Source organism: Stegostoma tigrinum, chromosome 38, assembly GCF_030684315.1.
Source record: "Stegostoma tigrinum isolate sSteTig4 chromosome 38, sSteTig4.hap1, whole genome shotgun sequence".
NCBI lineage: Eukaryota > Metazoa > Chordata > Chondrichthyes > Orectolobiformes > Stegostomatidae > Stegostoma > Stegostoma tigrinum.
In genome coordinates, this window is record NC_081391.1 from 10,336,486 (window position 1) to 10,363,677 (window position 27,192).

The window sequence follows — 27,192 nt, forward strand, 5'->3', positions numbered from 1 at the left end:
TCTGGTCAGCATGGACATGGTGGACTGAATGGCCTGTTTCCATGCTGTATGACTCTATTTCTTGAATGTTGGTCACTCATAGGTTCTGACCTTACAAAGAAACACAGAAGATAGGAGCACACCACTCTGCCTAGTCTATATTTGTAGAATCATAGAATAGAATCCCTACACTGCAGAGAGAAACCACTCACCCCATCAATTGTGTACTGACCTCGGTAGACCATTTTTTTTTTCTCCTTTAATAAAAACCGAAAGAACTGCGGATGCTGTAAATCTGGAACAAAAACAAAGCTGCTGGAAGAGCTCAGCAGGTCTGGCAGCATCTGGCAGAGTCAACCACATCGCTGTGGGTCTGGAGTCACATGTAGGCCAGAGCAGGTAAGGACGGCAGTTTCCATCCCTAAAGGACATGAGTGAGCTAGATGTTTTTTTTCTGACAATTAGCAATAGATTCATGGTTCATCATTAGATTCTTAATTTCAGAATTTTTTTAAAAAAATCGTGAATTCAAATTACACCATCTTCCCTGGCAGGATTAGAACCTCTGTGCCTAGGACATTTACCTGGGTCTCTAGGCTAATGATGTAGTGACAATCCCACTAGGCCATCACCCTACCCTTTGCAGTGTTCCACCCTATCCTCATTACCCTCTATTTTCCTTGGCTAATCCACCCAACCTGCACATCTTTGGCCTTATAACTGATTATTTAATATGACCATGGCTGATCAGTACCCTGTTCCCATTTTCACCCCAAATCCTTTGATTCCTTTAGCCCTAGGAACTATTATCTAACTTCTTCTTGAAAACGTTCACTATTTCGGCCTCAAACGCCTTCTGTGGCAGAGTATCACCCATCTGCTTACTGGAGCAAGACATGGGTTTGATGGGCTGAATGGCCTTGTGACTACTAATAAGTGAGGTGAGCAGGGTAGTAGACAAAAATGTAAGGGAGAAAGGAATAGAAGGTGGTCTCATTCATATAGACAGCATAAACGCAGAGATTGGCTGCAGTAAACATATCTACCTCTAGCTTTGACTGGTGGGTGAGAAGTGGTGACTAGTGTTAATCCAGAATCAGGGGCACAATGTCAGAATAAGTGGTTGGCCATTTAAGAGACTGAGGAAGAATGGCTTCACCCAGAGAGTTTGGAATATTTGGAATTCTCTGCTTGAGGGGCCTCTGGAAAGTCAGCTTTTCTGTATATTCAACACAATAACCAATAGTTTTTAATGATGTCAAGGGATATGTGAAATGGTACAGATGTAGAAGATTAGATGAAAGGTAGACTAGGTTCAATGGGCTGAATAATCTCCTCCTGCAACTTGCGTTTCGATTGTATTAGGTTGGAAGGGTGGGGAGAAGTTTGTGCGGAGAATGGACAACAGCATGAACCTAAACTAAAGCAGAAAGAGCTGGAGAATTTTCCCCTCCCCCACTGCATCCCAAAACCAGCCCAGCTCGTCCCCGCCTCCCTAGCCTGTTCTTCCTCTCACCTATCCTCTCCTCCCAACTCAAGCTGCACCTCCATTTCCTACTTATTAACCTCAACTCACCTCCTTGAACTGTCCGTCCTCCCCAGACTGACCTATCCCCTCCCCACCTCCCCACCTATACTCTCCTCTCCACCTATCTTCTCCTCTATCCATCTTCGGTCCGCCTCCCCCTCTCTCCCTATTTATTTCAGAACCCTCTCCCCATCCCCTTCTCTGATGAAGGGTCTAGGCCCAAAACGTCAGCTTTTGTGCTCCTGAGATACTGCTTGGCCTGCTGTGTTCATCCAGCTTCACACTTTGTTGTCTTAGAGCTGGAGAAACTCAACAGGTTTGGCAACATCTGTGGAGAGGGAATCAGAGTTAGTGCTTCGAGTCCAATACAACTCATTTGTGGAGGAGAAAGGAACTGGAAAATGTTGATATTATATGGGGACGAAGAGCAAATGGCTAAGGAGAGCAGAAGACGGAGGCGGTGTTGGTGATAATAAAGGAGTGATAGTGACATAAAATAGGCGTAAATGAGAGGTGTGAAGAGAAGAAAATGGGCCTGCTCAGCTAAGAGTTAAGCCAACAAGATATGCCTGGACGGAGACACTGGAGGACATCAGTAAAAATAGAGAGATCATGTTCTGCAGTTGTGGAACTCAATATTGTGTCCTTGAGGTTGGAATGTACTTGAGAGGAAAATGAAGTGCTGTCCCTCTCCTATGTTGGAACGTTACAGCAGGCTCAGAATGGGACTGTTGATATGGGAGCACAGTGGTTTATGTAAATAGCAAATGACTGAAAGTCTGGGATCGTTCGTACAGGCAGACATTCATACAGGTGCGGGAGGAATGTTCCTGATGTTGGAGAAGTCCAGAACTAGGGGTCACAGTCTAAGAATAAGGGGTAAGCCATTCAGGATTGAGATGAGGAAGAATTTCTTGACTGAGAGAGTTGTGAACCTGTGGAATTCTCTCCCACAGGAAGCTGCTGAGACCAGTTTGTTAGATACATTCAAGGGGGAGCCCTTGTGGCTAAAGGGTTCAAGTGGCATGGGGAGAGGGCTGAAATGGGGTACTGAGATTGTATGATCAGCTGTGATCGTATTGAATGGTGGTGCAGGTTTGAAGGGCCGAATGGCCTACTCCTGCCCCCATTGTCTATATTTCTGCATTTCAATTGCGGAGGTGTTCCACAGAGAAGTTACACAGTCTGCAATTGATCCCACCAATATAAAATGAGATCAGTATGGACCCATTGGGCCAAATGACCTGTTGCTATGTTGGAACCAATTTGCAATAATCCTTGTTAACTGAAGTATCACTTTTGTAGGCATTGTTGGTTTAGTTTGCAATCTCCATAAGTCCTCTGGAGATCATAATTTAGATTCGGTCAATGCTGAATGAGAACGGGGAACGGCTTTGTTTGGCTAATCAGGAATTTGTGGCTCACTGGAGTGTATGCATCTAACCAATATATTTCATTCTCTCGAGGTAATTGCGCAGTGATTGGGCTGTGTTTGATCAGCACTGACTCATTAAGCAGTCTGCTCATAATTTAGGAGCCTAACACTCACATGCTTGGAACCAGCATGCATACACATTCAATCATCTGTTAGCGCAGGTCATGAATGAAATGCATTTTTATTTCAGTCATCAATTTTCTGAAAAACTGGCCTGCCATTATCAGGGAAGCAGTTCCCTAAAAACAGAGGGACAGCTAAAACCTAACAGCAGATCGGAAGTCATTGTGCTTAGGGTTCCGAGCTGTAAATACTCTCATTCTTAATAATATTCCTCACCAGGTAGATGTTGGTAATGGAGGCATGCTGGATGATCACTAGATGGAGGCTTTGATCTGTTCTGCATGGCTTCACTTTTGGAACAGATGACCAGTGCTAAGGCATGTCTTCAGGCTAATGCTCTGGACAATGAAAACAGAAATTGCCAGAGAAGTTCAGCAGGTCCGGCAGCATCTGTGGAGGGAAATCAGAGTTAATGTTTCGGGTTGAGTGACCCTTGCTCAGAACTGATGGTAGCTAGGAAAATGTTGGTTTACACGCAGAAGATAGGGTGGGGGAGGGGCTAAGGTGCAAACTATAGATGGGGATAGAGCCCAAAGAGAGTGAAGAGCAGTTGGACAGATGAAGAAGTGGATAACAATCAGCCTGGGAGAATAGAGAGCTGCTTAATGGAGACTACTAGTGGCTAGAGATAATGGAAACTGCAGATGCTGGAGAATCCGAGATAACAAAGTGTGGAGCTGGATGAACACAGCAGGCCAAGCAGCATCTTAGGAACACAAAAGCTGACATTTCGGGCCTAGACCCTTCATCAGAGAGGGGCTATTAGTGGCTAACAATGCATTGTATGTAATAGCAGACCATGTGATTAAAAGGAACAAAAACAGAAGTTGCTGGAAAAGCTCAACAGGTCTGGCAGCATCTGTGAAGGGAAAAAACAGAGTTAACGTTTCGGGCCCAGTGACCCTTCCGGGCTGGAGTGTGGGGTTTGGGTTAAGTACATGGGAGAAGTACTGATGTGCCACAAGCTCTAATATTGTTGAACATGGTATTGAGTCCAGAAGGCTGTAGAGTTCCCAAGTGCAAAATGAGGCGTGGTTCTTCCAGCTTGCGCTGAGCTTCACTGGGGCTCTGCAGCAAGGCTGAGACAGAGACGTTGGCCAGAGAACAGGGCGGATGTGTTGAAATGGCAGGCAACTGGAAGCTCAGGAGATAGTAGGAACTGCAGATGCTGGAGAATCTGATATAACAAGGTGTAGAGCTGGATGAACACAGCAGGCCAGGCAGCAACAGAGGAGCAGGAAGGCTGACGTTTTGGGTCTGGACCCAGAAGGGGTCTACCTGGCCTGCTATGTTCCTCCAGCTCTACACCTTACTATCTGGAAGCTCAGGAATTTTTTTTTTGCGAGCAGAATGTTCTGGACACATGGGTTCAAGTCCCATCATGACAGAGGGTGAAACTTGAATTCAATAAAAATCTGGATTGTTGCAAAATCTCATCTGGTTTGCTAATGTTCATTGGGGAGGGGGGCTGCCATTCTCACCCGGTTTGGCCTACATGTGATTCCCAACCCGCAGCGATGTGGCTAGCTTTTAACTGAGCAATTAGCATTAGGCAATAAATGCTGGTGCCGATGGCGGTCCCTCATCGTATGAACAATTTTTTTTAAGAGACAGGACTTTATAAAGCTCTGGAATAACTCCTTTTATTCTCGCACTCTTAATCAAAAGATTAGCTTCTTGTTTGCGTTATTGACGTGTTCACACAATTTAACGACGTACCTTCCTGAATCATAGAAAGAAAGCGATTGGAAACAGGAGTAGGCCATTCAGCTCTTTGAGCCTGCTCTGCCATTCAATGTGATCATGGCTGACTTCAATGCTATACTCCTGCTTCCTCCCCATACCTTTCAACGCCGTTAAAATCTAAAAATGCAACTAGATCAAACCTCACGTCATTTGGATCTTCATTGTTTCTAGTTTCTCACCATTTAGAAAGTATTACGATATATCCTTTTAAGGTCCAAAGTACAGGATTTTATAAAGTGTACCTGTATTTGAATCCATTCACTAATTTTGCTCAGTGAATTACTTCTTTCGTATCTCATCGTAGTTTGTACCTCCAGGTGGCAGCAGAGTACGAAGTTGCTTCCAGAACTCATCTGATCCTTCCATTCCTTTTCCTTTATTTCTCCGTTTCTCTTGTAATCTTTTTTCCACTTCTGCCTATGGCCTGGAGCAGAATGGGGGCGGCCCGTTTGAGGGAAAGATGGCAGCGAGAGGCCTGGGACAGAATGGAGGTGGCCCAGTGCGGGGAAGATGGCAGCCAGTGGCCTGGGGAAGTACGGGGCCGGCCCAGTGGGGAAAGATGGTGGCCAGTGGCCTGGGGAAGTACGGGGGTGGCCTAGTGCGGGGAAGATGGCGGCCAGTGGCCTGGGACAGAATGAGGGTGGCCCAGTGTGGGGAAGATGGCGGCCAGTGGCCTGGGACAGAATGGGAGTGGCCCAGTGGGGGGAAGATGGCAGCCAGTGGCCTGGGGCAGAATGGGAGTGGCCCAGTGGGGGGAAGATGGTGGCCAGTGGCCTGGAGCTGAGCAGGGGTAGCCAACGACCCAGAGCGGAGTGGCTACTGGTTGGGAAGGCATGGACCCTGGACAGACCCCTTGCAACCCCCTGTTAGAAAGACTGTAATGTCTATCTTTTTTAGCTTTATTTTTTGGTTTCCTAACTTAAGCTACGGGGAAGGGTCTAGGCCCGAAACGTCAGCTTTTGTGCTCCTGAGATGCTGCTTGGCCTGCTGTGTTCGTCCAGCCTCACATTTTATTATCTTGGAATCTCCAGCATCTGCAGTTCCCATTATCTCTGCATCCATAACAGTGTAACTTTTGTTCTTTACTTGTCTCTATTTTTTGTACGTAAGGACTTGGTACCTTTAGGGAAGGAAACTGCTATCCTTACCTGGTCTGGCCGACATGTGACTCCAGACCCACAGCGCTATGGTTGACTCTCAACTGCCCTCTGGATAATTAGGGATGCAGCAATAAATGCTGCCTGGCCAGCGATCCCCTCATCCTATGTGTGACATTGTGCACCTTTTACTGTACTCCTGTTGTTTTGTTACTTGAGCACATGTGACGATACACCTAATTCTAATTCTACACCCCTTATAATTCTCCTATCTTTGTGCTATTGGTAAACCTGAATATGTGGCTTTCTAGCCCACCAAGGGAGGCAGTTGCATGGAAATGCCACCCCATGCAAGACCCGCTCCAAGCCACGCACCATCCTGAATTGGCATTTGTTGTTCTTACTGTTCCTTCGGTGTCGCTGGGTCAAAATCCGGGAACTCACTTCCGAGCAGCACTGCGAGTGTCGCTACACTCCAAGCCCCTCAAGAAGTTGACTCCCCACGGCCTTCTCCAGGGCAATTAGGGATGGGCAATATATTCTGCCCCTTACAGCAATGATCACATCCCATAAACGAATAAAAAAAAGCTAAGTAATTGCAGTCAGTAAATAAGACCCCAGCTCAGAGCCACCTACAAGTGGAGGTAGTGATATAACAGTAAGACATTTGATCTTGTGATCCAGAATCCCAAGTTAATGCTCTGTGAATGTGGGTTCAAATCCTGCCATGACCGATGGCGAAATTTGAATTCAATAATTAAAGGTTGGTGTAATTGTAGTTATTGTTTTGTAAAAACTAATCTGCTTTTCTTCTTTAGGGAAGAATATAAAGCTAGATGATGTCCTTGAGTAGATTGGTAGCTCAGGTTGTGGATGCTGTGGTCAACGACCCAGCCACAGCAAAGCTAGACTAAGTGATGGTGACCATGACGTATTATTGATTATAAAAAAAATGCCAGCAGGTTCACTCATGCCCTTTAGGGAAGGAAACTGCCATCCTTAGTTTCGTCTGGCCTACACGTGACTCCAGACCCACAGCGATGTGGTTGATTCTTAACTGTCCTCTGGGCAATTAGGGATGCGCAATAAATGTTGCCCTGGCCAGCGATGCCCTCATCCCGTGAATGAATAATTGAAGAGACATGCCCGTTATCGGTACTCTCTACTCCCTGTCCCACAGCTTCATTTCCAGTGCAGTGTGAGTGAGTTCTGAATTAGCAAAGGCATGAATTGAAAATGCAGGATCGCCCTTTTTTAGCATAGAGAGAACGAGAAAATGCATTTTCTCAGAGAGTTGTGAAATTTTAGAACGCTCTATTTTGTAAGGCGTAGGAGGTAGGGTCACTGAATAATTCTGAGATGAAAGTTTTCTTTATCTTTTTGATAAGGAAGGGAACCAAAGGTCACCACAGTTAGACAGCAATGTGGAATTTAAACAAATAGGTCAGCTGTAATCTTACTGAATGATTTGAATAGGCTTTTGGGGCTGAATGGCCTGTTCCTTTTCCTAGCAAAGCAATAATATTTCTCCTATTCTGTGAGATCTGACTGTAACTAACAGTACCTTACAGGGAATTTTATTAAGTGCCTTCTGAAAGTCGATACAAGCCAGTCCCCTGAGTATTACTTAAACAAAATCATTGGGTGTGACCCTCTCATTTACAATTCCAGCTCTCTCATCAGTTGCAGGTTTTTAAGTGCCAACACTTGACATTGTGATCTACGACTCTGCAATGTTCACTTTAACAAACTGAGCCATATTTTTCAGATAACCTCAAGCAGGAAATGGTGGCAACGCAACACTTTGTTTGATGATCCAAAATGCTGACTCGGTGTTTCTGCCCACCACCAATGCTCTCTGATAGCTTTCAGCATTTTCTGTTGATGTTTCAGATTTCGCAGCGCCTGCAGTATTTCGCCAATTGTTAAGAACGACTGTTTCAAGAGTTCAGCACCCCGTGAGCAATTGATAAGTAAGCTCTTTTTAAATCTGAGGAACTAGCTGTGAAAAGGACCCTGAACTATTGTCTTCCCAATTACCTTAAAGCAATGTAAACTCATCCTTGTCTTTCTGACCTTGGCCCTGTGCTGGGCTGTGTGTCTCACAGCATTGACTCCTCATGGCCTATTCTTCCACACCCACTGAAATCATTTTCTCCTTCACGTCAACAATTCCGACCAGCTGTTAGGTTTTGCGCTTCCCTGGCAGACGTGGGTGCTGGTAGGGGCTTGTAAAGTAGGTTGGGTGCTCCCATCCAATGCCAGCCTCTCCCACCTTCATCTCACAAGGTGTGGACCTGGAAGAACACAGCAGGCCAGGCAGCATCAGAGGAGCAGGGAAGCTGACGTTTTGGGTCCAGACACTCATATTGGCTGTGCGACTATGCCAATTAAGTAAACAATTACAGATCAGTTGAGCTTGTTAATAAGACAACTGACCCTACTAACACTCTGGACACTTATCATGGGAAGGTTGGTCCTTTTAAGGTTTATAAAGGGGCAGGATGGAAGAGGGGCACTGTTGTCCAGAGGTATCCCACTTCCAATCAAATTATACACCCTTCTAAACTGCGCCCCACCCCTGCCAATCTTATATACCTCCTTTTTTCCAAAATACACCCTGATGTACACATCACCACCCTACCCAAAACAGGTCAGACAGCCTTGCTAAATGCATTGGGAAATTCCACTGGGACCTTTTCTTCGGGGCTGATTGCAGTCCCGGCAGTAGCCACTATTGGAGGCCTTAATGCTGTGGGACTGAGACGCTGGTCACTTGCAATGTAGCCAATTCTCAATGCTTGTGGGTGGCCTTCTTATCAGCCTGTTCGCTGCCCACTGCCTTTCCTTCCAGAAATGGGGTTCCGTCTGCCCGTGGTCACTCCTTTTCTTATTCCCTCCATATGGAAACCCCATAGTGTTGAAACAGGCCATTCAGCACATTGAGTCTGCACTGACCCTCCAAAAGAACTGAGAGGTAACTTTTTCACGCGGACGGTGGTGCGTGTATGGAATGAGCTGCCAGAGGAAGTGGTGGAGGCTGGTACAGTTACAACATTTAAAAGGCATCTGGATGGGTACATGAACAGGAAGGGTTCAGAGGAACATGAGCCAAATGCTAGCAAATGGGACTAGATTAAGTTTAGGAAATCTAGTCGGCATGGACATGTTGGACCTGTTTCCATGCTGAATGACTCAATGAACATTAACTCCAAAGTGCAAACCTATAAGTTTATTCATGGACTGAACAGGGTTAAAGGAAAGTTAAATATTGCGACCAATTTAATTACGCTTGTGATAAGATCAGGTCTACACCCTTTTATCCTGCCATGGAAATTGGGTATCACAGACAGGACAATGTTTGTTGTCCATCTCACGATTAAGCTTAATTAAGCAGACTATATATTGGCGTGATAAAGGATGAAATCTGCTGGAAAATAACAAACGCTGGCTCCAGATCATGTGACATGGTATCACTATGACACTGCCCCTTTCCCACATGCTCAGTGGTTATTCCTGGAAGAAAGGTATCATTACTTTAGTTAACCCTTTACTCTACAGGGCTTGTTACCTTGGCTTCTCCATTCCCTTACATTTGCTGATTTGAATTCTCGTCTGTGTTTTCAAAATCCGAAACCTTTGTGTGCATCCTCCTTTCGAATTGATTTTATTGTAGCTGCATGTGCCTAAATACAGCGAAAAGTTTTGTTTTGTGAGCAGTGCAGAGAGATCATAGCAAACAAGGACATGGAGATCAGAGGGTGCTTGTACAGAACGTGGCATACAGGGTTATGGCTGTACAGGAGGGCCTGAAAGCAAGATCAATGCTAACAAGATCAATATCATTTGAAGTTAGAGAGGTCTATTCAGCAATGCAACTTCCAAAGTACCTAAGAATGGGGATTTTGACATGACCCTACAGCAGACGTTGTTCTAAGTTTATGCACAAAATGCAGAAAAGGCTGTTTTGACAGACTTCAAAGCTGTAGGATCTGAAGTAATCAGCTCTTCCCATTTCCATCAACTGCTCGAACACGTACACATTATTTCTGGGACCGTGAACAGTGACGTATAATATTAAATAGCTGAATCTTCCTATGGATTGCCTACAGTAGGTGCGCAGGATCAATATTGAATAGACTGTGCTGCTCTGAGGAGAGATAGCAACAGTTCTCTGTGTGACAGCTCCCAGCCTCTGACATTGACAAATGGAGTAATTTTTGCAGCCTGACGCAAGGAGCACAACCTGCAGTAAATATATAAGCTGCTGCAGACACTGACGAGAGATAGCAAAAGGAGGAGGGAAGAGTACAGACCGAGGCCAGGAGTGACAAACCACTGTGAGGCCTTTATCTCCAACATGAGAAGCAACCCATTCTAATAGTTTGAATGGTTACGATATCTTTTCATCCTGAATCAAAGTAAATGGAGGATATTTGACGGGATGTGTGCAACTGCTGTCTTTGTATTACTAGTGCTGTGTTAGACCATCACACAGTGATATACGCAATGCTGGACATGGCTATTCAACTGACTGGAAAAGTTGGCTTCAGATGCATTTGAAATGGATCTTTACTCATGAGAGAATAATTCACTAAGTTATTTAAGGAAGAGGATCTTCCCTCCTGGTATCAGATCTGGTAAATACGGCCAGTTCTACAATATGTGGCTCACAGGAACACAAGAATAGCGTCAGGAATGAAACACAGAGTACTCTGTACACTCAGTATACCCAATGGTAGACAGAATCTAAGAATTGCTACCAATGCAGGTTGACAAATATTTCATATTAATTATATCCAAGGCTGAGGTGGCTTTTCAATCAATAAGACAATCAAAGGTTATGGGGCAAAGCCAGCAAAGAGGATTTGAAGAGATTGGGGTTGGAGGGTTTAAGCCCAGAGGGAGAGACTGATTAGGCTGGGGCTAGTTTCCCTGAAATGTCTGAGGCTGGGGGTGACCTTACAGAGGTTGACAAAACTTAGAAGGGCATGGATATGGTGAATAGCCAGCATCCTCTTCCTGGGGTAGGGAAGTCCAAAACTAGAGAGTATAGGTTAAAGGTGAGAGGGGAAAGATTTAAAAGGGACCTAAGATGGTTGGTGCATGTATGGAATGAGCAGCCAGAGGAAGTGGTGGAGGCTGGTACAATTATAACATTTAAAAGGCATCTGGGTGGGTACATGTAGAGGAAAGATTGGAGAGATATGGGCCAAAAGCTGACAAATGGGACTAGATTAATTTGAGATATCTGGTCGGCACGGACTAGTAGGAATGAAAGGTCTGTTTCCAAACATGTCTGTGACTGTGAATGATGGAACAAATTCAATGGGCCAAACCTGCACCTACGTCATATGGACAAACAGATGAACAAAGAACAAGAGTAGGCATTTAGTCTTTTCAGCCTGATCCCACATTCAATAAGATCCTGGCTGATCTGATTTTAACCTCAACTCCACATTCTTGCCTATCCCCTGATAATCTTTCACACCCTTGGTCATCAAGGATCTATCTTGCTCTGCCTTAAAAATATATAAAGTTTCTCTACCAACAACGCTTGGAGCCAAAGGGATCCCAAGACTCACAATCCTGTGGCAGAAAAAAAAGTTGTCTTCACCTTTGCTTTAAATAGACACCATCTTGTTTTGAAACAGTGACCGCTATGTTTAGAGATAATAGGAACTGCAGATGCTGGAGAATCCGAGAGAACAAAGTGTGGAGCTGGATGAACACAGCAGGCCAAGCAGCATCTTAGGAGCACAAAAGCTGACATTTCAAAGAAACAAAGAAACAAAGAAACCTACAGCACAGGAACAGGCCCTTCGCTCCTCCAAGCCTGCGCCGATCAAGATCCACTGTCTAACCTGTCATCTATTTTCTAACGGTCTGTGTCCATTTGCTCCCTGCCCATCCATGTACCTGTCCAAATATATCTTAAAAGACACTAACGTGTCTGCGTCTACCACCTCCACTGGCAACGCGTTCCAGGCGCCCACCACCCTCTATGTAAAGAACTTTCCACGCATATCTCCCTTAAACTTTCCTCCTCTCACTTTGAACTCATGACCCCTAGTAATTGAGTCCCCCATTCTGGGAAAAAGCTTCTTGCTATCCATTCTGTCTATACCCCTCATGATTTTGTAGACCTCAATCAGGTCCCTCCTCAATCTCCGTCTTTCTAACGAAAATAATCCTAATCTATTCAACCTCTCTTCATAGCTAGCACCCTCCATACCAGGCAACATCCCGGTGAACCTCCGCTGCACCCTCTCCAAAGCATCCACATCCTTTTGGTAATGTGGCAACCAGAACTGTACACAGTACTCCAAATGTGGCCAAACCAAAGTCCTATACAACTGCAACATGACCTGCAAACTCTTGTACTCAATACCCCGCCCAATGAAGGAAAGTATGCCGTATGCCTTCTTGACCACCCTACTGACCTGCATTGTCACCTTCAGGGAACAATGGACCTGAACACCCAGATCTCTCCGTTCATCAATTTTCCCCAGGGCTTTTCCATTTACTGTATAGTTCGCCCTTGAATTTGATCTTCCAAAATGCATCACCTCGCATTTGCCCGGATTGAACTCCATCTGCCATTTATCTGCCCAACTCTCCTGTCTATCTATATTCTGCTGTAATTTCTGACAGGCCTCTTCACTATCAGCTACTCCACCAATCTTAGTGTCATCAGCAAACTTGCTGATCAGACCACCTACACCTTCCTCCAGATCATTTAAATATATCACAAACAACAGTGGTCCCAGCACAGATCCCTGTGGAACACCACTGGTTACAGGTCTCCAATTTGAGAAACTCCCTTCTACTACTACCCTCTGTCTCCTGTTGCCCAAGTTTCGGGCCTAGACCCTTCATCAGAAAAATTATGTTTAGATTCTTCCACAAGAGGAAACATCCTTTCACAGGATCTACATATCGATTATCAGTGGCCTCTGAAAATAGTTTTTCTTTTGTTCATTCACAGAATGAAGGCGTCACTGACTAGGCCAGCATTTATTGGCCATCCAAAATTACCCAAAGGGCTGTTAAGAGTCAACCACATTGCTGTGGGTCTGGAGTCAGATGTAGGCCAGACCAGGTAAGGATGGCAGTTTCCTTCCCTAAAAGGACATTACTGAGCCAGTGGGATTTTACTGACAATCAGCAATGGTTTCATCATCATTGTTAGAGTCTTAATTCCAGATTTTTATTGAATTCAAATTCCATCATCTACCCTGGGTCTCCAGGACATTACCTGGCTCTCTGGATTACAAGCCCAGCAATAATCCCACTAGCTCGTCATCTCACCATAAACTATAATGCTGTACAACCTAGCAGGCTTGTAATGACGTTCCCCATAATAAAATCTTCTCAAGAGTATGAAGATTTTGGCAAAAAAACTCGAACAAACGTATCAGCTAAGAGCATGTTTCAGGCATTCAGTCCTTGAGCCTGTCTTCCAAATGATATTTTAAAACATATTTTCTAACCTGCCAGCTCAGAGATACTACTACACACCTCCAAATCAGGTGGGATTGAGCCCAGGACTCCTAGCTCAGAGTTGGGGACTACTCATCAACTGTGCATGCCTGCCTTACCCCTGATGGCCTTAGAATCCTTTATTAGTCTTTGGACAGACAGAGGTAGAGAAGAACAGGGTCATAAGAATATCTATAAAAAGAATAGGTGGAGAATCCAAAACGATTAAGTGTGTTTCTGTCAAGGAAAGGACATGAAATTTAAATGAAATTGGCAGCCAAGTAGGGTCTTTGCTAATGAGGCCTTTCAAATGAATTCAGAAGAACACAAATGTTTTTGATTCAATTTTCTGTTCATCCGTATATGAATCAGAAATAGCTGCCATGACTTATATACATTTTGCACTGCAGTAATACAGACGTGACACTATTTTCAAAGCATGCAAGGGGTTTAGCTCCAGAACTTTAAAAAATCTCAACAGTCACGAATGCCTGGACTACTGCTTATTTCATTTCAGTATCTTGTAGCTTTACAGTTTACTCTGAGTCATTACCCAGGCCTCATTAATTGAGCACAGAAAATGTAGATCAATTCCCACAATTGAACATTGAGCACTGCAACTTGGAATATTTCAAAGCCTATATGGACAGCTTGGGCTTGAATTGTTGTAATTCTTCTTAAGGCAAAAACTCAGATGGTAAAATCTTCCCGCTCCAAAAGCCTGTGAAACCCCACAAATGAGGATTGCACTGAGGATCCAAAGGGGGAGCTGTTATCTGTTCTACCTCAGAAACACTCAAAATGAAAATGTCTGCAGGTCTGCATGGATTGGTGAGCGGATAGCTCATACAAAGTGCCAGCATGATATGATGGGCCGAATGATCTCTATCTGCCACAAATCTATGAGAGACTTCTCTATGTTGAAGAAGCTTTATCTTAAGTGTTGAAAATTGAAAGGCTTTATTGCTAACTATTTGCCTCTATTGTATTCGAATAGCAACCATCGTTTCATTTTACCAAAGATTAAAATGTATCAACCTATTTCCCTTCATGTTTGTCATACATGCTAGTTATATTCATTGCTGCAACATGATATATGTTAATAAGAAGATACATTGACAGTGGTATTAATATAAATTAAACGTGTATTACAGATCTCTATAAAGCAGCCTCTGGTGTTGAACAATTACAGCAATCTGAATGGATGTGTTATCCAACCTATTGATCCATCACACTTTCATTTCATGTTTACTATGAAATTGTCTGTGTCTCAAATTACAGCACAATGGAATAATGGTATTCATAAAAAAGAAGATTACACTGCCTGTAACTTTCATGACAGAGAACCATTTTTAATAAGCACTTTTTTTTCAGAAAACTTTTTTTTCCCCAAGGCATCAGTTCACTGATTTGTTTCGCTGCGTGTGAATAGAGGAAGGAAGATTCTGCAACTTTACAGGTACCTTATGGTGGCACTTCTGCCTCACAGCCCCAGGAACCTGGGTTCGATTCCACTCTCGGGCGATTGTCTGTGTGGAGTTTGCACATTCTCCCTGTGTCAGTGTGAGTTTCCTCCCTCAGTTTGAAGATGTGCAGGTTAGGGTGGATAGGTCATGGGAAATTGCCCCATAGTGTCCAGGGATGTGTAGATTAGGTGGGTTACTGGTGGATGGGTCTGGGTGAGATGTTTTGAGAGTCGATGTGGACTTGTGGGCCGAAGGGCCTGTTTCCATACTGTAGGGATTCTGTGATTCTATGAGTCACTATAAAGAAGGCATCCATAATTTCAAACCCTCCTTTCTCATTAAGATTTAATTTTAAGGACAGGTGATGGCCTAGTGGTATTATCACTGGACTGTTAATCCAGGGACCCAGATAATGTTCTGGGAGCGCAGGTTCGAATCCTGCCAGGGCAGATGGGGGAATGTGAATAAAAATCTAGAATTATGAGTCTAATGATGACCATGATTCCATTGTCAATTGTCATTAAAAACTCATCTGGTTCACTCATGCCCCTTCAGGGAGGGAAACTGCTATCCTTACCTTGTCTGGCCTACATGTGACTCCAGATCCACAGCAATGTGTTTGACTCTCAGTTGCCCTCTGAAGTGGCCCAGCATGCCATCAGGTGTGACAATTGCTACAGTCTCAAAGAAATGAAACCGGATGGACCACCTGGCATCGACCTAGGCACTGGAAAAGGCAACGGCAGAGACAGCCCTGTCGACCCTGCTAAGTCCTCCTCACCAACACCTGGGGGTTAGTGCCAAAATTTGGGAGAGCTGTGTCACAGACTAGTCAAGCAACAGCCTGACATAGTAAAACTCACAGAATCATACCTTACAGCCAATGTCCCGGGCACCACTATCACCATCCCTGGATATGCCCTGTCCCACCAGCAGGACAGAACCAGTAGACATGATGGCACAGTGGTATACATTCGGGGAGGGAGTTACACTGGGAGCACTCAACATTGACTCCGGCTCCCATGAAGCCTCATGGCTTCAGGTTAAACATGGGCAAGGAAACCCATGTCTACCACATACTGTCCTCCCTCAGCTGGTGAATCAGTATTCCCACATGTTGAACAAATGCTTAGAGAAAGCACTGAGGGTGGCATGGGCACCAAATGTACTCTGGGTGGGGGATTTCAATATTCACCACCAAGTGTGGCTGGGCAGCAGTGCTACTGATCGAGATGGCCTGGTCCTAAAGGACATCACTGCCAGACTGGGTCTGCGGCCGGTGGTGAGGGAACCAACAAGAGGGAAAAACATACTTGACCTTTTCTTTACTGATCTGCCAGCTGCTATCTATCCATGTCAGTATTGGTAAGGGTGACCATCGCACAGTCTTTGTGGAGACAAAGTCCGACCTTCACATTGAGAATGAATTCCTCATCTTGTGTGGTACTATCACCGTGCCAAATGGGACAGACTTCGCACTGATCTAGCAACTCAAAACTGGGCATCCATGAGGCGCTGTGGGCCACCAACAGCAGCAGAACTGAGATCCAGCACAATCTGTAACCTCATGGCCCGGCATATCCCCCACTCAGCCATTACTACCAAGCCAGAGAATTAACCCACATTCAATGGAGACGGTAAGAGGGCATGTCAGGAGCAGCACCAGGCATACCGGAATACGAGGTGTCAATCTGGTGAAGCCACCAAACAGGACTACTTGCACACCAAACAGCGTAAGCAGCAAATGACAGTCAGAGCTGAGCGATCCCATACCAACGGATCATACCTAAGCTCTGCAGTCCTACCACATCCATCCGTGAATGGTGGTGGACAATTAAACAACTCACTGGAGAAGGAGGGTCCACAAATATCCCCCCCATCAATGATGGAAGAGCCCAGCACATCAGGGCAAAAAATAAGGCTGAAGCTTTCGCAGTAATCCTCAGCCAGAAGTGCCAAGTGGAGGATCCATCTCGGCCTCCTCCAGTGGTCCCCAGCGTTACAGATACCAGTCTTCAGCCAATTCGATTCACTCCATGTGATATCATATAATAGAAATGGTTGAGGCACTGGAAACTGCAAAGATTACGGGTCCTGACAACATTCCAATAATAGCACAGAAGAGTTCTGCTCCAGAACATGCCGCTCCCCCTAGCCAATCTGTTCCAGTACAGTTACAGCATGGTATCTACCCGGCAATGTGGAAAATTGCCCAAGTATGTCCTGCACACAAAAAGCAGGACAAATCCAACCCGGCCAATTACTGCCCCATCAGTCTCCTCTCGATCATCAGTAAAGTGATGGAAGGTGTCAGTGACAGAGCTATCAAGCAGCACCTGCTCAGCAATAACCTGCTCAGTGACTCCCAGTTTGGGTTTCGCCAGGGCCACTCAGCTCCTGATCTCATTACAGCCTTGGTTCAAACATGGACAAAAGAGCTGAATTCCAGAGGTGAGGTGACAGTGACAGCCCTTGATATCAAGGCTGCATTTGACCGAGTGTGGCATCAAGAAGCCCTAGCAAAATTGGAATCAATGAGTATCAGGGGAAAGCTTTCCGGTGACTGGAGTCATACCTGACACATAGGAAGATGGTTTTGGTTGTTGGAGGTCAATCATCTCAGCTCCAGGACATCTCTGCAGGAGTTCTTCAGGGTAATGTCCTCAGCCCAACCATCTTCAGCTGCTTCATCAATGACCTTCCCTCCTTCATAAGGTCAGAAGTGGGGATGCACAATGTTCAGCACCATTCGTCACTCCCCAGATACTGAAGCAGTCCATGTTCAAATGTAACAAGATCAGGAAAATATCCAGGCTTGGGCAGACAAGTGGCATGTAACATTCACGCCACACAAATGCCAGGCTATGACCATCACCCACAAGAGACAATCTAACCACTGCCCCTTGACATTCAATAGTGTTACCATCACTGAATCCCCCACTATCAACACCCTGGGGGTTATCATTGACCAGAAACTCAACTGGACTCTCCACATAAACTCAGTGGCTACAAGAGCAGGTCAGAGGCTGAAATACTGCGGCGAGTAACTCACCTCCTGACTCCCCAAAGCCTGTCCATCATCTACAAGGCACAAGTCAGGAGTGTGATGGAGTACTCCCCACTTGCTTGGATGGGTGCAGCCCCAACAACACTCAAGAAACTCAACACCATCCAGGACAAAGAGCCCGCTTGATTGGCACCACATCCACAAGCATCAACTCCCTCTAGCACTGATGCTCAGGAGCTGCAGTGTGTACTATCTACAAGATACACTGCAGAAATTCACCAAAGATCCTCAGACAGCAAATTCCAAACCCACGATCCCTTCCATCCAGAAGGTCAAGGGCAGCAGATACATGGGAACACCACCCCCTGCAAGTTCCTCCCCAAACCATTCCCCATCCTGACTTGGAAATATATGGCCGTTCCTTCATTGTCGCTGGGTCAAAATCCGGGAATTCCCTCCCTAAGAGCATTGAGGGTCAACCCACAGCAGGAGGACTGCAGCAGTTGAGGAAGGCAGCTCGCCCCCACCTTCTCAAGAGGCAAAGAAGGACTGGGTAATAAATGATGGGCCCAGCCAGAGACACCCACACCCCACAAAAATGAATAAATTAGTAAAAATGAGCCAATGGGCTGAGGAGTGGCAGATGAAGTTTAATATAGGTAAATGTGAGGTTCTGCATTTTGGAAAAGCAAACCAGGGCAGGACTTATACACTTAATGGTAAGGTCCTGGGGAGTGTTGTCAAACAAAGAGGCCTTGGAGTGCAGTTCATTGTTCCTTGAAAGTGGAGTCACAAGTAGACAGGGTAGTGATGAAGGTGTTTGGTATGCTTGCCTTCGTTGGCCAGAACATGGAGTATAAGATTTAAGGGCGGGGGGGGGGCGGGGTGGCGGAGGTCATGTTGCAGCTGTACAGCACATTGGTTTGGCCACTTCTGAAATACTGTCTGAATGTTGTAATTGTACCAGCCTCCACCACTTCCTCTGGCAGCTCATTCCATACACACACCACCCTCAGTACTGCGTTCAATTCTGGTCTCCCTGCTATTGGTAAAATGTTGTGAAACTTGAAAGGGCTCAGAAAAGATTTACAAGGATGTTGCCAGGGTTGGAGGGTTTGAGCTACAGGGAGAGGCTGAATAGGTTGGGACTATTTTCCCTGGAGCATCCAAGGCTGAGGGGGGTGACCTCATAGAGGTTTATAAAATCATGAGGGGGATTGACGGATTGAATAGCCAAGGATTTTTTCCCAGGGCAGGGGAATCCAAAACTGGAAGGGCCTGAGGAGCGACTTTTTCACACTGAGGGTGGTGTGTGTATGGAATGAGCTGCCAGACGAAGTGGTGGAGGCTGGTACAATTACAACATTCAGACAGCATCTGGGTGGGTGTATGAATAGGAAAGGTTTAGAGGGATGAGGACCAAATGCTGGCAAATGGGACTAGAATAATTTAGGAAATCTGGTCAGCATGGATGAGTTGGATATAAGGGTCTGTTTCCACGCTGTACAGCCCTGTGATTCCAAATTGTTGCACTTTCCACATTAACTTTGACATTCTGAACTGAAAACCATGTTGTTAGAATCCAAAACTGCCTCGTTAATCAGCGAATTTACTCCCTGTTTCTGTCTCTTAGTTTCATGACAGCGCGACGAACTCCTAACCAGAGCCAAAATATTCAGTTTGCCTCCCAGAATTCAGTTATGGCTCTTTCAAACATCATTAACTTTAGTATTTCAGGATTTACTAAAAGACAATGATTGAGTAGACTGAAACTTTTTGATGACAGCAAAGACTGAAAGGCACACCGCTGTGTGAGGCAATTTCTTTCACCGACTGAAACTGAAGCATCAGCAAGGCCCTCTAAGCGTCGGCAGAACTCACCAGTTACAGTGTCCTCTAGAAGGGTCCCAACCGGAAATGTCATTTTTCTTTTCCTCTGATGCTGCCTGGCCTGCTGTGTTGCTCCAGCTCCACACTGTGTTATCTCTGACTCCAGCATCAGCGGTTCTTACTTTCTCCTAAGACATTTGAATGTAAGATTTACTAATTCTAATGAGAGTCCTCTAAACTATCTCATATAGACCTCAACATTTCTCTGCATTGCCAGATCATTCAAATTCAAGCCATGGAGGCAAGTTTGTAAATTATAAAATGGCTCTGATGAAGGGTGTAAGGAAACGTTGACTATCCTGCTCCTCTGAAGCTGCCTGACCCTGCTGTGTTCCTCTAGCTCCACACTGCGTTAAAAAGGCATTAGGTGGCATACCCACGAGGCTTGCCATGCTGTTTCAGTGAGTTTGGCCATGGGGTATGTTGGAGTTGCCAACATTCTTTCTTTGCCCAGGGGAAAGGGGGTAAGCATGACAGTAAAATGAAGCTCACGCTTCAGTGACCGGGCAATGGATTCAATTAGTTGCTGAGAAGCCAGTGATTGGGGGTGAAGTGGGTACACACCAGCTCACCAACTCCTCATGCGCACATGTCTGAGCTGTGAGATGCATTTTTTTTTAATAAACGGGGGACACTTGGAGGAGGATGGTGGTTAAAAGTGACAATGGGTCTGGAGTATTGGAAATACAGGAAACCTGCATGTACTGGAACAATATGGCGAATTAATTAAACCCTGTTGGCCTTTGTCACTGTTTTGATTCCTAGAAGTGAAACAAAATTAAGGAAGTTAAGAATCAGAGAATCCCTGCAGTGAGGAACCAGACCATTCAACCCATCAGGTCAATGCTGACCCTCCTCAGAGCATCCCACCTAGACCCACCCCATCCCTGTAACTCTGCATTTCCCATGGCTAATCCACCTAACCTACACATCCCTGGGCACTATGGGGCAATTTAGTGCAGCCAATCCACTTAATCTGCACAGTTTTGGGGCTGCGGGAGGAAACCGGAGCACCCGGGGTAAAGCCACACGGACACAGGGAGAATGTGGAAAATCCGCACAGACAGTCACTCGAGGCTGGGATTGAACCCGGGCCCCTGGTGCTGTGAGGCAGCTGTGCTGACCACTGTGCAAAATTTAATAAAGATTTGCATTTATATACAAACTTTCCTAACAACAGCATGCCTCAGAGTGCTTTGCTACCGGTGAGATGTTATGGACAAGACCAAACCTCTCAAAATACCTTCAGAAGAGAGGGTCTAGGCTCTAACATTTTCTTATTTTAAAGGTCAGTGTAAGGTGTTGTATTCCAGACGCAATTTGATTGGTCAAACTACTTGATGTTAAGCAAAACAATTTTTACTTTTTACACTATGGTTAAAATAAATACAAAGTAAAAATAAAAGAAAAAATTGGCTTAACTACAGTTCTATTGAAATGCTTAACAAAATAGTAGCTTTATTAACTACTACTAATTGACAGTGTTCCAATGTAGTAACATCCCATAAGCATACTCATGACAAAGAAAAATTCAGTAAAATAGATGCCTCACAGGCAATTCTCCAGTCCAGGGGGAAAAACATCCAAGAGGAAACTCAGAGATAGAGAGTAACAGGGAGAAATTTACTGCAGCTTCCAAACTCAGCTACAAGACTCCAGCAACTGCTACTGAAAAACTAAAACTAAAAATCCTGGTTCTGTGGGAGCTTGACCCCACCCATTCAGGCTGCTTCTATTGTTCCAACTTTTAAAACAAACCCAAGGCCTCACAAACCATTTACTTAGTGGATTTGAGTAGACTGCTCTACACCTCTCTCTCAACATTCCTTCATAGAAAAAACCCAGGACAAAATTCACCTCTTAAAGCCTTGGTATCATCTCAAAAGTACTTTTAGGTTTTGAAGTCTAGCCACCATTGTGATGCAGGAAATGGGCAGCTAAACTGCAAACAGCAAGCTCCCACAAACAGCAACATGGTGTGACTAGATTATCTGTTTTTGTGTTCCTGGATCAGAGCGGGAGGCTGAAGAAGGCTTCTCTGTTCTTGTTCCAAATAGTTACAGGAGTCTTTTACATCCACTTTGAGAGGGAAGACAGGGGAACAGGGAAGTGTTGGCCTAGTGGCATTTTCACTAGACTATTAATCAAGAGACCCAGGTAACGTTCTCAGGGCAAGAGTTCAAGTCCCACCTTGTCATGTGGTGATGTGTGAATTAACAAAAAAGGACATTAATTTGAAATTAAGAGTCCAATGATAACCATGAAACTGTTGCTGGGGAAAAGTCCATCTCGTTCACTAATGTCCTGCAGGCGAATAAACTGCTGTCCTTCCTTGGTCTGGCCTACACGTGACTCCAGACCCACAGCGACATGGTTGACTCTTGAGCAAGTAGAGATGGACAAGAAATGGTTGTCCAACCAGCAATGCCCACATATGACTGATTGAGGAAAAAAATTATGTTTCATGTCTCTTTCAAAGCATGGCACCTCTGACAGTGCAGCACTCCCACAGCATATTGCTGGCCGGGATTTCCATCTTCAAATCTTGAAGTGGACCTGAACAAATGACTTCTCGAACTCACAGAAATGAGTGTCACTGGTTGGGCCATGGTTGACTCACTGTGTCACAGGAATGATAATGAACCAAAAGGCAGGTCAATGGAGTTAGGCCACAGCTCAGCCATGGTCTCACTGAATGGTGGATCATCTTGAGGGGCTGAATGGCCTACTCCAGTTCCTATGTCACTTCACTGATACCTGTCAGGGCTGGTTTAGTGGGAGCAGTCTTGCCTCAGAGTTGGGAAACCTTGATTCAAACTTTACTCCATTCGTCATCACCATCGACATCCCTTCACTTCCCCTACTCAGGGGCTGCAGGTATTCATAAAGGCTAATTCTCCACCCGCGTATCTGTGGCCCAGAACCTGAGTGCAGGATTTGCTTCCTTTCCTGTCACTGCTCTGTTCTCATCATTAGCATATTGTGACACAAAGCCCAATGCAGCTTGATGGACAAGTTAAGAACATGGGGGATAGGAGTAGGCCGTTGAGCCCATTGAGACTGCTCTGCCATTTAACAGGAACATGACTGATTGGATGTTTGAATGCCTCTGACCCACGTTAGCCCCAAGTTGTTTCCATTTCGAGCCATTCATAGTGAGCTTCTCCCAGTCACTAATTGTCAATCTGCTGCACTTCAGAGTGTCATGGAACTGTACAGCACAGAAACAGACTCTCAGTCCAACTTGTCCAAGCTAATCAGATATTCTAAATTAATCTAGTCCCATTTGCCAGCACTTGGCCCATATCTCTCTAAACCCTTCCAATTCATGTATCCGTCCAGGTGCCTTTTAAATGTTGTAATTGTACCAGCCTCCACCACTTCCTCTGGCAGCTCGTTCCATACACTCACCACGCTCTGCATTAAAATGTTGCCCCTCAGGTCCCTTTTAAATCTTTCCCATCTCACCTTAAATCTATGTCCCTCTAGTTTTGGACTCTCCTACCCTGGGGAAAAGACCTTGGCTATCCACCCTATCCGTGCCCTGCAATGTCGTTGAAGAGTTTTCTTCACCCCACCACGAAAGGAGGAGGGACACCTTTTGGCTCATATGGAGACAATATTCCAGCCATCAAAGTTGATTTTTGTTGCAGGAGTTTGCCTGAATGCTTGCAGAGCGAGTTTCAAGAACAACTTGCTCCGAACTGCTCTCCAGCAGAGACTTTTCATTCAAATAATCTACAGAGACATTACCCAGTTGATAATGCCAAGTCCCGCCTGTCCCCTCGGACTGATCACCAGACTTGGAGAAGTCTACTTCACTTGCCGATGAACTCTCCTTGATATCGGCACAGTCAGACCATGAAGGCCATTGGTTTTACTGGGACAATGTAACCATAGCAGCCCAGGCCAAACACAGACATGCTTGGAAATTCTTAGAGGCATGGTTCTCCACCCGTATTCTAATCAGCAAACATATAGAATTGGACCCCGTATATAAACCCGTACAAGTCAGAACTGGAAATGACAGTACTCACCATAACGGACCGGACAGTATAAATTCCAAGCTGAGCAGAATAACATCGCTTCATCGGACGGCTCACTGATGATGTCACCCAGCATGGTGACGTAACATCTGAAGGAGAACAAGCCAGCTCAGTGACCAAGTCAACAACCCCACCCACAACCCGAAATACAGATGTTTGCCTAAACTTTAAATAGTCGTTCAATCTCAGTGTCGTTGGTGGGACCTTGCTGCTGCTTTCTCATGTCTCTGAACAGCGATGTGTTTCATTGATTTCCTTTTGGAGAGCGGTTTTAGCTACATCTGACCATGCTGTCACTGAATGAGGAGGGCATGGTATAGTCACTCAGTGAAACTTTGGAATCTGATGCTCCCTTGTCAAGCATCTCATCCTGACAAGCATAAACAGTGAGCTCAGAATCTACCTAGCAATAATCCTTTTTTCAGGACTTGTTATTGCCTCCAAGATTCCCTCTAGACTGTACGGCTGAGCATGTGTGTAGCCGCCCTGGTGTTCCATGTATGGTGATTGGCGTCAGCACACCAATGGTGGCAATGACTTGCCAGTGCTTGAGATTGTTGCCACACATGGGCATCAGAGACCCGTGTAACTGGTAATAAAGTTAGCATGAAGGCTGGTTGTCTACAAGATTAAGGACTTCTTATCACTGTAATGATAAAGGTCTAATAGCCAATCATTCATCTAGGATGATGAGTACACTGGGTTAATTTATTCAAAGCACATTATAAGTTATGAAGCAGACTTTGTGGCAAAGTAATCAGTTTCCAGGAGTTTGTTGTGGGAAAAGCTGTAGTACTCATCGACAGGCAGAGTCACAACATTGTACACACACCACACCTGGAGTCCTTAAACGTGAACTTTCTTCAAGGAAAAGCGTGCGGACGATGGATGTGTTACAGTGGTAATCACAGAATCAGCACCCACATCCACATCACTCCAATTATCTTCACAAGCCTTTGTCTCTCCAATCTCTTCTCTGGTGTTTCTGTAAACATTTTAGTCCAGGCAGAGAATGTAATTGTTTGGTTGGAAAATAAAGCGAAGCGGTGTGAGCTCATAAGACCTGGGGGAGATAAATGGACGTAATAACCACAATGATTTATAAGGGGGGCTGACCTCTGATATTTGAGTGCAATAACAGAAGCTGCTACACCCACTGATAGCCACTTAATTTCTTGATGGAATCCAAGGCATCTGTGGCCACCAATGTTCTGTTGTGCAGTTGTCTGAGCCAGAGGCAATCAGGACAGAGACTGTTCAGATATTGTTTTTCATTGCGTTAGCCCATCTGTTAAATAAATTCAATCCCCACTTGCTAGTTCTGAAAACTTGGTTGTGCAGTACCGACAGCACTGTCTGGTAATCAGAAGTGTGTCTGAACTTGAGTCTTAAGTGCACATTGCAGAACAATCAAGGATAACTTCTATTAAACGCAATTATATTTGTATGTGTGAACATTGCTAGTGGCTCACATTTCAGGCACTTGTATTCATTATTAGAATCACAGAATGGCTCCAATACAGGGAGAGGCCCACGTGTCCGCAGTGGTGCTACAAATTCACTGATCACCATGTGCCCATCTTCATAGAATCCCTACAGTGCGTAAGCAGGCCATTCAGCCCAGCAAGTCCACACTGACCCTCACAAAAGCATCCCACCCAGACCCACCCCGACCCTGTCCCTGCAACCCTGCATTTCCCAAGGCTAACCCACGCAGCCTACACAACTCTGGACATTATGATCAATTTAGCACAGCCAGTTCACCGTAACCTGCACGTCATTGGACTTCAGGAGGAAACTCATGCAGACACGGGGAGAACGTGCAAACTCCGCACAGACAGTCGCCCAAGGGTGGAATCAAACCCAGGTCCCTGGTATTGTGAGGCAGTAGTGCTAACCACTGAGCCACCGTGCTGCCCCAGTGCCAATGCTGTTGCTATCATCCCTGTATGTCATTCCATTTTAACCAACGGTTTTATTTCTGTCTGAATATTTAAATCAAGCCTGGCTCCACTGCACTCTCAAGCAATACATTTCAGACCTTAGCCATTCATAGGGTAGAAGAAAGTTGGCCCTTACATTCTGAGATAGTAGGTTCCATTTTCGGAAGAAAGCTCCAGACCTGAAACATCAGCCTTCCTGCTCCTCTCATGCTGCTTGGCCTGCTGTGTTCATCCGGCTCTACACCTTGTTACCTCTGATCTGTTGTATTTAAGGGACGTTTCTGTAGGATGTGGAGCTCTTTCTTCATGTAATAAAAAAAAGTCAAAAGTATAACATGTACAAAATGGGCAGCTCAAAGTGTGGCCACTAATGCTAAAAGTCGAGGATTCCGCGTCCAATTCCACTTTAATTTAATTGCCTCCCTAATTTAGAAATAATGGAGCAGGAGTAGGCCATTCAGCCTATTGAGCCTGTTCCATCTTTTCAATGTCTGACCTCTGGCCTACCTCCATGTACCTGCCTTTGGCCTCTACCCCTACCCCTAAATACCTTCACTTAACAAAAGCTTACCCACCTCAGATTTAACATTAGCAGCTAATCCAGCATCCTCTGCTGTGTGTGGAAGAGGTTTCCAAACATATCCCACCCTTTGTGTGCAGAAATGCTTTTTAACATCTCCCCTGTATGGTCTGGCCCTAATTCTCAGACTATGCCACCAGTTATCGAGTCATACAGCAAGGACACAGACTCTTCTGTCCAACCAGTCCATGCCGACCATAATTCCAAACTAAACTAGTCCCAGCTGCCTGCCCCTGGACCATATCCCTCCAAACCTTTCCTATTCATCTGCTTACCCAAATGTCTTTTAAATGTTGTAACTGTACCCTCATCCATCACTTCCACTTGAAATTCATTCCCCACATGAACCAGTACGTTAAAAAAAAGCACGAGTGTCATGTCCTTTAAAATATTTCTCCCTTCACCTTAAATTGATGTCGTCTAGTTTAGAAATCTCCAACCCGAGGGAAATGTCACCCATATTCACCAGTATTCACCACTGACCTCATTCTAGATTTCCCAATCAGTGGAAATAGTTTATCTGTAACTACCCTATCTTTTGTGGTTAATATCTTAATGAATTTGATCACATCGCTCTTTAACCATCTAAATTCCAGATTCTAGAACCTTGCTGGGCACTGGTTATAATTCATTGGCTTTTCAGTTCCATTATCTGGGGTACAGAGCCTAGAAATGTGATGGATGCAGGTTCAACTGAAGGATTCGAGAGGGCATCAGATGGTTATTAGGATAGAGGCAGTGAGCAGGGGTCTGGGGAAAAAGCAGCAGACTGTCATTAAGGGATCGAGTTAGTACAGCCACGATGGAGCAAAAGGCCTTCTTCTGCACTGCAACAATTCTCTTATTTAAATTGTGACACTGGTGAAAAAC